Consider the following 13,326-nt stretch of genomic DNA (forward strand, 5'->3'; position numbering starts at 1 on the left):
TGCTCAATGAATTTTCTATTTATTCTTTGTTTGTATCCCACAAGTAAAATACATCGTCAATGAATCTTCTCCACATTAGTGGTTTGTGAACGCTCTGCCTTAAGATCTCCTTTTCTATAGATGCCATAAAGATGTTGGCAAAAGCTACTACCATTTTAGTGCCCATGGCAGTTCCGTGTGTTTGGAAGGAGTTCTCCTTCAGTATAAGGCTGAGCATTTCTCTGAGGAAATTTGTAGCTATAGGAGGGTTATTGGCATGAAAGTTCTCGTATGCGTTGCATACTATAGTGATTCTTTCAGTCCTCCTGTGGGATATTCGTGTAAAGGCTAGTGACATCCATTGAGACTAGAAAAGCGTTTCTAGGCACCCTAGTGCTTTCAATAAACCTTATGAAATGTGTCGTATCTTTTAGAAACGAGTCCTGTATTTGTGCTATTGGCTGAAGTAGTTTGTCTACGAATGATGATAGGCGTTCTGTTGGGCCATCACACCCAGATATGATAGGTCTTGACTTCCGACTAATGTCGGTTTGTGAATTTTTGTGAGGGTACAAAACACTGGGCTTCGAGGTGGATTTGGTGTTAGGTTAAACCATTTAACCGTCATTTCGTCTATGCACCCTGCTTGATGAAGGGCATTAATGAGGTGTTTAACTCTCTGGGATGTGTCTCTAACCATTGGTTCGTCTAGTGGCTGACAGTTATTTCTATCATCCAATTGTTTCTGTCCGTCATTGATTTTGTTTTCTCCGTTCATAACGACGGTTGTTCTGCCTTTATCTGCTTTTTTGAGAATAATTTCTTTGTTGTTAACGTTAATAAGCTCCTTGAGAGCCCTTCGCTGCACAGACCTCAAACACCTCAACCAGGCTTTGGCTCTATAAAAAATTACATTATTACAAAATCAAAATCAAAATCAAAATCAAAATTACAAAATCAAAATCAAAATCAAAATCCTGGATCCGCGCCTGATTCGTATCAAATGAAAGCTGGATACACTTAGCTGTCAGAATCCCAAGAAGAAACGATTTTGAGCAAGCATTTTAGCTCCGTTTTCGTAGTTTTGGTCGGTGTATTTTTTTGCAACAGCTGCGGCCAGTTACCTTGGCGCAGACGTCACAGATTTACGCGCCATCACGAGCGAAATGTCGCCTCTCCCTACCTCGCAAAGATGTTTTTGCGCGACAGCTATGGTCAGTCATCGCTCCCTGTTTAGTCATAAATTGCGCGAACTGACATTCTACTTTGGTTTTATTTACAAAATTTAGGTTTGCGCGAAAAGTCGGCCGAAAATTTTTTTCCGGTCTCGCGCAATTTATGACTAAACAGGGAGCGATGACTGACCATAGCTGTTGCGCAAAAACATCTTTGCGAGGTAGGGAGAGGTGACATTTCGCTCGTGATGGCGCGTAAATCTGTGACGTCTAACTGGCCGCAGCTGTTGCGAAAAAATACACCGAGCAAAACTACGAAAACGAAGCTAAAATGCTGGCTCAAAATTGTTTCTTCTTGGGATTCTGACAGGTAAGTGTGTTCCCAAATTTATCCAGCTTTCATTTGATACGAATTTGGTTGCAAAGCGGAGAACAAGTCGAACGTTCAGAGCTATTTTGCTGAGTGTGTTCAAATTGTTTCGCGAAAAAGTTGCTTCCCTTGTCAATATTTATATATAGTAAAGTCAGCAGAGCTCAGATCAGCTCGCGCACAACTCAGTACACGACATTAGTGCTGTAGCGTAAATTTTATGCAAATGAGCACTATAGAAAACCGCAAGAAACGAACAACGTAAGTCAATAATTTATTAATTTATTTCTTTTTCACAACTTTTGTGGACTCCCTGTGACAGCACTAATGTCGTGTACTGAGTTGTGCGACTATAGTCAGCAAATCTCAGATCCTCTCGCGCACGACTCAGTACACGACATTAGTGCTGTCGCACTGGACTCCCTGCGATGCAAACGTGCAACAACAGTCCTTCATATCATTTTTTGCCATCTTTTCCCCGCTTTAGTTTTATTAAACAGGCAATGGTAGAGTATTACAAAACCGCCTTAAGTAATTACGACTGTGAATCAGTCCCCGCACTTTTAAGTCTGTCTGTCTTAAATGCAATAAGTGTCGTAGTGTTGCTAAGCCTGTCTTGTGTTGCCTGGCAGTAACTGGCCCACGCTGTTGCGGAATCCCTGCCACTTTTTCTTTGTGACTTTGTTTGATTAACTGACTGTATTTACATTATGTTGGTGAAGCTAATAAAACAAATAAAAAATAACTTTCTTGAGTGCTTATTGGTTGTGCCCCCGGGAGGGGGGGGGGGGGGGAGGTATTCCCATATAAGTAGCATACGGAATGGGGGTTTTTCGACCGGTGGATCATGGTGGATCATGTGGATCCATAACGGCGGTGACGTCATAGCGATGAATAGGTCAGTAGAGCCAAAATAGTGACGTCATTGTAGGACAAAGGTACGTTGTCGGTTCGATAGGTGGTGCAGGTAATCAGTGATCTAAAACTCCGAACTTGTATCTTAAGCCATAACTGGTGGAACCAGAGTCAGATATGTAAGACAGCTTCTCAAGTCTAGCACATTTAAAACTGTTGTTTACAAAGGCGCAAACGCCTTCTCCGATCTTATAATCTCGATCCAATCTGTGTAATGTAAAGCCGGGAAATTCAACCTCGAAGTCAGATATCGAAAAATCTAGCCATGACTCAGAGACGGTGAAATATCCGACTTGTATTTCTTTACCAAATCACGAGCGAGGAAATAGTGCTTTCTCTTCTTGATTGAGCGAACATTTAAGTGAGCAATCTTAATACACGGACGACGTTCTCCATCACCTTTGGCCTTCTTCCCGGTGTTTATGCTCATTCCGGGGTTCGGCTCCACATCCCCCGACAGAGCTATTCGCATCAAGGAGTAGGTTGCCAATGAATTAGGATAGTAGGCGATTCTTGCTTTCGAGAAAGCCCTGCGAAGTCCAGACACGTGTGAAGCTCGATAATTTCCATTTTTTGAACGAGGCGAAAAAGCTGTAGGCTCTTTGTCAAATGCTCCATTGACTCGTTTGGTTGCACAGTTAACACAAAAGTGACTAAGTAGAAGCGATAAAAGGATCCAGTCAAGTGCCTTAGAGGACAAAGGTCTCGGCGAAGGCAGAGAGCTGGAGATGCTGCGACCAGCCGCCATGTTGGAATGAGACATAATTGACCTGATTTTCTCGCAGTTGGTAAAATATAGGTTGAAAGCGAATAACAAAGGCTTCGCCGATGTTTTAGAAACTCCACACGAACCACTCAAGCCGGTAATTTGGGATGTGTTTCGGTTGGAAATCGTAGCAGTTTAAATCGGCTCGTTGTTGATATGCCTATATGTATTCTGAGGTAAGCATCTATAGCACAGTATTTGTGCATTCGTTTGTTAAAGTTGGCTTTGGTAGAGAATAGGCTCAAAACAATATTCATACAGGCACCAACACAGGCTTTTTTTAACCGCTATATAGAGCTAGTCGATGATCTCAGAAGGTTGGCGTTAATTATCACTGAACAGGTTTATTAGTCTTCGGTAGTAAACACCCATGGGACAGTGGTCGCACGTTTCTCCTATTGTTTTGGAAAAGAAAATGCAAATTGGTAAATGTTGAGTTTGCATACAAATTTGTCACGCCGCTAATTTTTCATTACCCCTACACTTAAAAGAAAAGATCTAGTTAACTAAATATTAAATATTTTGAAAGGATAACCGGCGAAGAAAACCAGCCAGTTATCTTTTTCAGCAGTCACTTTAATGATAACATCCACCAAGGTTACAAATATGCTGTGTGGGAACAGCGCGGCCGAAATGATATAAAAAAAAAAGCCAGTTCAAACCTATTTACAGTTAATTTACAGTCTTTCGAGGTTCACACATTTAACTTATAGTGTCCTTAAGCGAATGTATCACACCCGCTTGCCAAGATGTAACGCTTATCGTCATAGGGTGAAAGACTTGTTCCGTTGGTCAAACGGTGACACTGTCACAGAATAGAGTTGATGGCTCTCGCTCCTGATTTGGTTCATTCGGGCCATTTTCGGTCGCTTTTCTGCTCTATTAATGTGTCAACATTCTGAATAGACTACAAAGTGAGCCACCGTTTCTTGGTTTTGGCTGCTTTTCCAATGCCTCCCGTTCGAGTTTTTAATAAAGCCTTTTCTTTTTTTGGTATTGATGACTGATAGATAACGTTGTTTTCTTGTTCTTGAGTTGATAGTGACGTTTTACCTGTAGAACATGGTCTTAAGTCTTTGCTATGCGTCGTGTTATTTTAAGTAACCACTTTAACTTTTGGTTGCAGTTTTGCTTCTTGCAGGTATTTTCTTCGCTGAATTTGATCCAGCTGATGTACATCAGTGAGATGATTAGATAATTTCACGAGGTATTTTGCTCCGCATCCCAGAATCGGACAATCACGACACACTCGCTTAACCAATTGTGAACGGTGTGGTGATTCGTTTAATCGCGGACAAGATGCTTTAAAGCAGCATATGAAGAACCATTCTCAAGAGACGATCCACTGGGGAAAAGAGTGAAATCGAAGATTTGGTTAACGCGACACGAAATTTCCAGATCCGATTCGCTTGAATGTGTAAAAACGTGATCGGGGTAATATACAAGAGACAGTGCCTTAACAAGCTGCATTTTTAGACAAGAAATCGTGTTCTTAATGAGTGCCTTAAAACAAATCCCTAGCAAGTTCCTTTCATTCATCATGTCCTGAAAAAACTGGCTTAGTTCAGGCTTTTAGCCCGTCTAGTAACATCAGTTTCATTGCTTGAAAAACAACTGTGATTTATACAAGCAGGGCTATAACAGTTGCTCCATATTTTCAACTCCTTTAAGCTCATCTGGCCTATACTCTTGTAATATATACCTGGATTTATGAAAACAAAGCTCCAGAAATATTGCCTTATGTTAGTTTTTCTTGTGAGATTTTATTTATTGATTTACTTTTATTTTTATTTTATTTTATTTTATTTTATTTTATGATTTATTTTTTTTTTTTTTCATTTTTGTTTTGATTTTAAGTCAATAAGTAGAAGGCATACATTTAGCAGAAATTTATAAAATAAAAATAGTTTTCATTATCATCCCCTTAACACGAATAACGAAACTGAAGTTTGGGACCTACAAAATCAGGCAGAAGCGCTTTCAACCTTGATTTCAGGTGCATTTTATCCGTAATATTGGACAAAATAACATGTCACGCACATTGGCACGCACACTTTAGCTACAAATTCTTCAAGCTTGGATATAAAAACTTACACTACATTTGTTTGATGGATATACCTAAATGTAAAACGCTATGACTGTTTATTTTCTCGGGTTTTCCATCGCGTCGCTTTTTAAAATCTTGCTAAACTTCTGAATAAAAAACTGGTTCAACTAATTTTCATTCAAAAGGCATGACCTTTCAATTTCAGCGGCTAGGATTTCATATGATTTCATTTCATTTGCTGAAGTATGCAAGTAGCTTTCATAAAAATGTTTTCCAGTCAGAAACTCACAATTCTGACCAAAGAACCACCAGTTCTAAATAAGTAAACCATTCAAGTACGTACAGTTTCTGTAGAGAACCTCTACTGAACTTAGCATAGCATACAACATATCCATATGGGGATTGCCTCGTCATCGAGGCCTCGTCTCAGTTCTTTGTTGTTTTAAAGACATAGATGTTTTCATGATTTAATACTGAGATTGTGCATACCGCAATGTGAACAAAGTGATCTCACCTTGAATAGGCCTGTACACCTCTTACAAATGCTTAGACAAAACGTCATGTCTCCAAGTACACCCGAGTGCCCAGGAGTGACCACGAGTAACCTCGAATGACTACGGACTAAACACGAGTGAGAATGCTTCAAAACATTACACTGAATTCTTCATTGCATATTTTTTTTTAACATTTCTGGAGACTTAAATAGGCAAATTCGACATTAAAGGCAAGAGTGGGGAGGGAGTACGGATGGGGGGGGGGGGGGGGAGGGCTAAATTTACCGCTTTTTGTCCACCGTCAGGAGTCCAGCCACCGTACAATACGTCAGACCGGCACTAAAACAACAGTATTAAATTTGACCTACAAACATAAACGTTACTGTGACAAAGGTAATTTTTCTTCAGCTAAAAATAGGAATTTTCCTTTCTCTTGAAAAACGATTTGTCAAAACTTGGTTGCCATGGTGACATCAATGTCACGGAACACTAACTAACCACAGCTAATTGTGTTCTGGTAAATTTTTAAAAACAATTTCGTAGTCTCAAAGGTGCTTACGCAAATATTAGAGACATTTAATTAGCATCGCGTAAACGTGAAACGCAAACGGCAAAAAATAAATATGTGACCACGATTTTCCCGCCATTTTTTGCCGCTTGCTGGTCGCTGTTTCTACGTGAAAACAGGCTATTTCGCGTTTGCCGTCTACGTGAGAACTACGTAAGTATTTCTTTCTATATATCTTTCTATATTGTTGAAAACAAGTGGGTAAATTAAATTTCATGTTTAAAACTCGTTCCAAGAGAGGATGACTCACTCCGTGCCCACGGTCAAATCCAGGAATCTTGGATAGAGGCGGAGGGGTTCAAACTTTTGAAACGTTTTTACGGTAAATTACTTATCCCCTACACCACTGAGTCCACCCCCCCCCCCCCCCCCCCCCCCCCCCGTCAGCATATTTTACACACTCCATAAGATTTCCCGGTAGTGGTAAATTTGGTGTGCGATGTTTCTTAACGTATTGCCTTTCCTTTAACCCAGAAAGAAGTGTGGTAAACTGATACGCCTGTTCTGCAGGCTACTTTTTTGCTAAATTACGAAGACTGTCATGCTTCACCACGGCAGATGGAACCGGTTGAAAGAAAGCAGAGTAGAGCACTGCGGAGCATTATAATTTAGTTTTATGGCAAAATGATTTAAAAAAATAAAAAAGTCAACTAATTGAATAGTGATATGCTATGATATCTTGCAATGCAAGAATTTTAGTGTCAAACAAGTGGTAAAAGAGCAAAAATAAATAAATAAATAAATAAATAAATAAATAGATAAATAAATAAAAATACAAAAAAAAAAAAAAACACTGGTCTTATGGGGGGCCCGGACCCCATGGAACCTCCCCCTGGGTCCGCCATCGTTACCGCACTTTTCTTCATGAACTGACCATAGTGAGTCGCAAAACAGCTTCATTTGACGAGTAAGCGAAGCTAAAGTCAAAAGGTTCACGCTATTTTATGTGAAACGTGAAAAGGCACAGGTATTTTTTGTGCGGTTTATGACTTCCCAGGAAAAGCAAATGTCCGCCAGGGATAATAGAATCAAAAAAATGGGGGTAACCTCGCGTTCTTCTTAGATCATTTAGCTCCAATTTGAAAAAGAAAAAAATATGCCATGCATTGATATGTACTATAAATCTTTTTAGAATTAATGCTACTGAGCTATAACTTTAAAAATAAACTGCAAAGCCGTGAACGAAGATCCAGCTGCTTGCTTGTACATTAGATCTCACAGGAGATCTAATCAGCCAAACTTAAAAAATAGACGATGGGAAGTTCAAAGACCACTGCAAAGCTGACAGAACGTAATATATTGATATTGAATTATCTCTGAAAACTCCGCTGTTACCCCCATTTTCTTTATGAATACCAATAAACCTTGCTACTGACATAACTGAAAAATTATATATTGTAGGTGGTGCCGTCGTCAAAAACCCGCTCCCTTAGAGACAAAAAGATCCCACCACCCCACGCCCCCCCCCCCCCCCCTCCCTCCCCTTACACGACAAGAATTGTGCGGGGGGGATTGTGCGAGGTAACATTTGGTAACATTTTACAGAAATCAGGCATAGTTTTTAATATTTGTACACGAAACTCTAAAAGTCGACATGTTTTCCCTCTATTTCTTAAGCTACTTTTACAGAAAACGGTGACACGATTTCTATATGTAATAACCTGGAATAAGAAAAAAAAAACTTACCCAAACAAACACTTCAAATGAAAAGACTTGCGCCAGATCAGTAAGAAACAAAGGATATTTACCTGGAGAATTATATTTCCTTTCCTGAGTACTAATTGATCGATGTTATAAGGCTTACAAATACCTTAAAAAATCGTCATATTTTGCAAGGCTATCAACATTGCGCTCTCTCGTTGGAATTGTTTATGGAGGAAAGAAAAAGTTAACTCAAGACTGGCCACTCAAATTTTCTCATGCCGGAAAAGTAAGAATGACTTTTTCGTACCCGCTCCAACTGGAACTGGTCGGTTCACAAGCAAATAAATTGCTTCGTGACAGTTTGATGATCTCGCGTTCTTCCACTTATACCAAGCGAGGAATGATGGCTGTGTAAATCATGATTGCAAGATTTCACTGAGACCATCGTGGGATTATTTTGTTCCAGAATTGGACCACAGGGTTAATTTGCGTTTTAAAACGAACAGCTCATTCTGGAGATCGTGAACGTCTATTTTCTCTTGGTGCGGTGAAAGTGCGCAATTTGAAAATATTGACAATTACATTTCCCCGCAGTTTTTAATGATGAGTGAATTCCGACGAGAAAAATGTTTGTCGAACTATTTTCCGAAAGTTGAGGCTTCAATATCAGCAAAACTAATACAGAACATTTCCTTCGTTGATTGTTGAGCCATTTGTTTGATATAGTGCGTTGCTGCGTATTAAAAAAAAGAATATTATTTAAAATGAATAATATTATGAAATATTTTTTCAGATACTCAGTTTCATTTTGACCCAAAAAAATTAGATGGGCTAAGCGCTTTCTTTAAAGATTTAATCACTGTCAGACCAAGAATTTTTATGACTCTCAGAAACTCTGGAAAAAATTAACGTTTGAGAAAGCTGTACACTGTGTTTCTCTCGTGAGATTGCTACGCTTCAAAGCGAGCTGAGTTCCAGCAACACTTGAAAAGCAACAAGAATCGAATATAAACATCCCAAAAATCAGAAATTAAATATACATGTATTGGAGAAGGGAACTAATTGACCAGTTTAGGGTTCTAAATACAAATGGAAGCTCTTATTTAGGCATCACGGTTTTCGACGCCATTTTGACGGGTAGGCAAACAGGCTTGAAATAACAGTGTTTGTATGGAAATCCGATCATCTAATATTTTTCATAAAACATCACCTCTGAAAAATTCATGAATTGGAAACTTTTGGTACTAGGAAAAGGATTTTAAGAAAAGAAATTGGAGGGATGTAGCTGTGTCAGTAAGCGTCCAGTCGTGTTTTGAACTTTTCATACATTTATCTGTATAGCGAACCGCCGTACTGCTTCTAAAAATAGTTCGCGGGAAAAAAAATACAGGGAAATGTATGGAAAATTCAAAACACGACTTTACGCTTTCTGGCACAATGATATCCCTCCAATTTTTTTTTTTTTTTTATTTAAAATCCTTTCCCTAGTGCCAAAAGTTTCCAATTCATGAATTTTTCAGATGCGATGTTTTATGAAAATTATTTGACATCGGATTTCCATACAAACGCTGTTATTTCAAGCCTGTTTGCCTACCCGTCAAAATGGCGTCGAAAACCGTGATAAGGCCTATTCCTCTCTCCTCCGCAGAGGCTTCGCTGAGAAAAGGGAGTGCAGGCGTAAAATTCCGTGGAAGGCGACGGCGGGAGCCTCTGCCAGAAACCACGCCCAATATGGCTGCGATCCGGGGGAGTCATTTAGTAACTAGGGTGGTGTGCGTACTTATGTCATGAAAATGGCGGGTGTTTGTGAAATTGTCATGTTGCGCGATGTGGGAGATATACTCACGAAAACTTACCTACATGCTTAGAAATCGGGGAAAGTTTGTTTATCTCATGATGACTGTTTAGAAAACGCTTTTATTTTGCTGTGATGCCTTGAATCATCACTACAAGAATGAAATTCAAGTTACACGAGCAGCGATCGTGTGGAGATAAAAGAGTGCATGCAAAGAAATGATTTATTGAGGAAACGTCTGCCAGCTGAGACCAAACAAAAACTGTCGAGACTAGAGCAAGTAAGCTTAATGTTTTAATTAAAGCGTATTTTTTTTCTATACTCCGAAACGACCAAACTTGATATTTTTATCTTGTAAACAAGTTTAATCAGAAGAAGTTATAATAATCTTTCGGTGATTTAATTAGCATTTAGTTCTCACGGGAAGCTTGTTATGTACTGTGATGAAACAACTGTCTTTAAAATAAGGTTATTAAAGGCCAAAAGGCCTTTCGAGCCCAGAAAAAGCAATTATTTGTTCGTGACTATTGTTGACTTTCACGAAGCGAAATGTACTAAGTCCACTCTCCACGGGTTTCAAGGGGGGCTTCGAATACAAACGATTTTGCTTTTTTCTAGAAATTGTGAAATCTCACCTTAAAATTAACGACCGCAAACTGTAGAGACAAAGTAAATGCTGACTTCCGCCAAGAATGAAACTGTCAAATTTAGAGATGACCGAGAAATCTATCAATGTACAAGAAAACGACAAGGATGTACAAGAAAACGACATGCTCAACCCTATCAGCTTTTGCGCCTGCACTCACTTCGTTCAGCGGATACAAATAACGCCCCATCGAACCTCTGCGGAGGAGAGAGCAATCTCGTACCCAGAGTCCTCAGGCTTTTTGGTCAGCGGGGCGGCGCCAGGAGAGACTCTGGGATAATGGAAAAATATCATTTTTTTGATTGGTCGTCTGCATAACAATGGAAGTCCGACAGGAAGTCCGTTGGTCATTTGCGGAAGGTAATCAAACCGGAAACCCCCCTACCAACTTTCCTTGTTTTGGAGGGAGATTTGAAATGTCAAACTCGGTCAGTTTTGTAATTTTTATGTGTGTGTCACGGTTATTTTATTTTATTTTTTCACACCAAAAATTAGAAACACTCCAATTCAAAGACAGGTTTTGAATTATGTCAGTGAAACAATTTCTAGCCGGCTAAACATCAGCCGTTTTATCGTACGAAGTTTGCCACTACTGTCATACGACGGTAAATCACGGCAAAATGCTACGATGCTATGATTACTGTCACTGTTGTGAAAAATTATTTTCGGAAAATATCATTATATCAGTCAGTTTGGGAGAAAAAGCGGTAGGAGAACGAATTGGTGAAGCCGTTCGCAAGTATGGAAACATTAAACGTAATAGAGAGGACATTGGTGTCGTCAACGTTCTGAATAATTCGAACATGTTATTTACTAGTGAACGTTGTTATCATGGGAAAATAGAGAAGTTCTTTAACATATATAAATTTTGTTGTGGATAAAAATTTGGAGATGACTGATCTGTTGTGGAGTGGAGTCCATCTCAGGTTGCCGTTTCGATTAATTCCCTTTCGGTTTTGCCACAAGGGAAACTCTGAAGACATCTCCACGATGATCAAACGACACACGAGAGCGCAAGTTTCACGTTTTTTCAGTCACGGCCCATGGCCAGTTTGCCAAAGAAAAAAATTCAGAAACAATTCCCCCTTTCAGGCGAAGGTAATGGTGTGTTGAACATTTTCCTTAAATTTTGAGAGATTTTGTTTTGAGAAATTTTGTCAGATTTTTTTGTCACTGTTCCATATTCCATGCAAAATAAGAACAATTAATTATTTGTCCTAAAAAGTGTATAAGGCCGTGGTTTTAGGTTACCTTCAGATGAAAGTTTAATCTCAAATGTAATAGTACATACAGATTTGAAGTTTACTCTTACAGTATAGGGGCAGTTGAGAATAAAGACTTGTTGCCTGTTACTTACAACCATCTTCTCTGCAAGAAAGTCAACACACTGTGACAGTGAAGAGCCACCCAACTCGACCAGTCAAAAAACAGGTGTAGATAATACTGAAGCCCAAAGCTGGACTTCGAAATGCAGAAGTACCTTGAAATCTTTACATTTATTTATTTCCCACACGTACACAGACAAACAAATAAAAGAAAAAAAACTCAAGTAGTGGAGAGGATCAGGCTCAATAAAAGATATCATGAGGCTTATGAATATTAAGCCTCCTCAATCTTAAAAATATACAAAAGCTGTTACATAATATATTGCTTGGAGTTTTTTTTATAACTAAACAAATAATGTACACTGAGTTTAAAATAAAGATGGCAAAAATTTGAAGGTAATGATAGTTTAATAATTATTGTACTCTGTTAATGTACTGTACATTAATATGTAAGTAAAAACAATCTAACTTTTTTAAAATATTATTTTCCCTTCATCTGACAAAACATACAAATACTCCATTGAAGAAGTATGAGACAAGGAAACTGTGGGTTCCCTTGTAGACAAGTGTGCAATCATGTCTAAAGTACCAGTTGTTGAAAAAAAAATAGATGAGCGGTGGTGTGACTTTCTGTGAGCACTATATGTTATTAGGAAGAACACCAAGTCTTCCCTTGAAGGGTTCAATTGGGACGCTATTATATTGAGGAGATACAAGAGAAGGCCCCTGCTCAATTTCATTCCACTGCAAGTGTACCCGTTGTACATAAACATGGAAGCCAAGTACCCCAAGTTTGTTTGGCATATGACCTGCAGATAATGCTTGCACAGCCTTGTGCAGAAAGTGACCACTTTCATCATAATTATATCCTTATCAAACACTCCACTTGTAATTGGCAAATTTCACTGACATAATTATTTTGGCAGTGGATGGATTTTACTGAATAATTTGGTGAAAACAACCCCGTCTATCATTTCTTCATGTAATATTCATTCATGTAATAACTATTGCTAGTAAATATTAGAAAGAAATTTGTGGTAGCCAGCAGGTTTAAGCATAAAAATTATACTTCTCAGTGAATCCTACCGTTTATTGTTATTTTGCACTGATAATCAAACAAAAGAAAAACTTTCAGACACTACAATACTAGCTTGCAAAAAAACTGCATTCAATATTTATTAAAGAGTGACAAGTCTATAAAATATATATGTTGAACATTCCAAGGATTCCAATGGGTCCTTTACTCCCTTCCCCTTCCCTGTTGGGGGTAACTAATCAAATTTTGTGTAACCATTATCTCATCAAGTATGTAGAATTTTTAAGTATAATTTGTTAACAAAACTGTTAATTATAGAGTGATTATAGATGAAACATGAAGTTTTACAGTCAATGCTTGTTAGACCCTCCCCCCCCTCCCAAAAAAAAAGAATTACCATTCAATCTATCTTATGAGTTAAAGAAACATCACTAGCCTTATTGTTTATTCTGCTAACCAGCTAAAAAGAAATTTGAAACATCTTTTTAGATATAGTTTTGTAACTGATGGTATGACAAATTTAAATGATTTTGAATTATTATTTTGAATGTGTATTTCTATTGTTC

This window comes from Pavona decussata, unplaced genomic scaffold, assembly GCF_977016875.1.
Source record: "Pavona decussata unplaced genomic scaffold, jaPavDecu1.1 SCAFFOLD_45, whole genome shotgun sequence".
Classification (NCBI taxonomy): domain Eukaryota; kingdom Metazoa; phylum Cnidaria; class Anthozoa; order Scleractinia; family Agariciidae; genus Pavona; species Pavona decussata.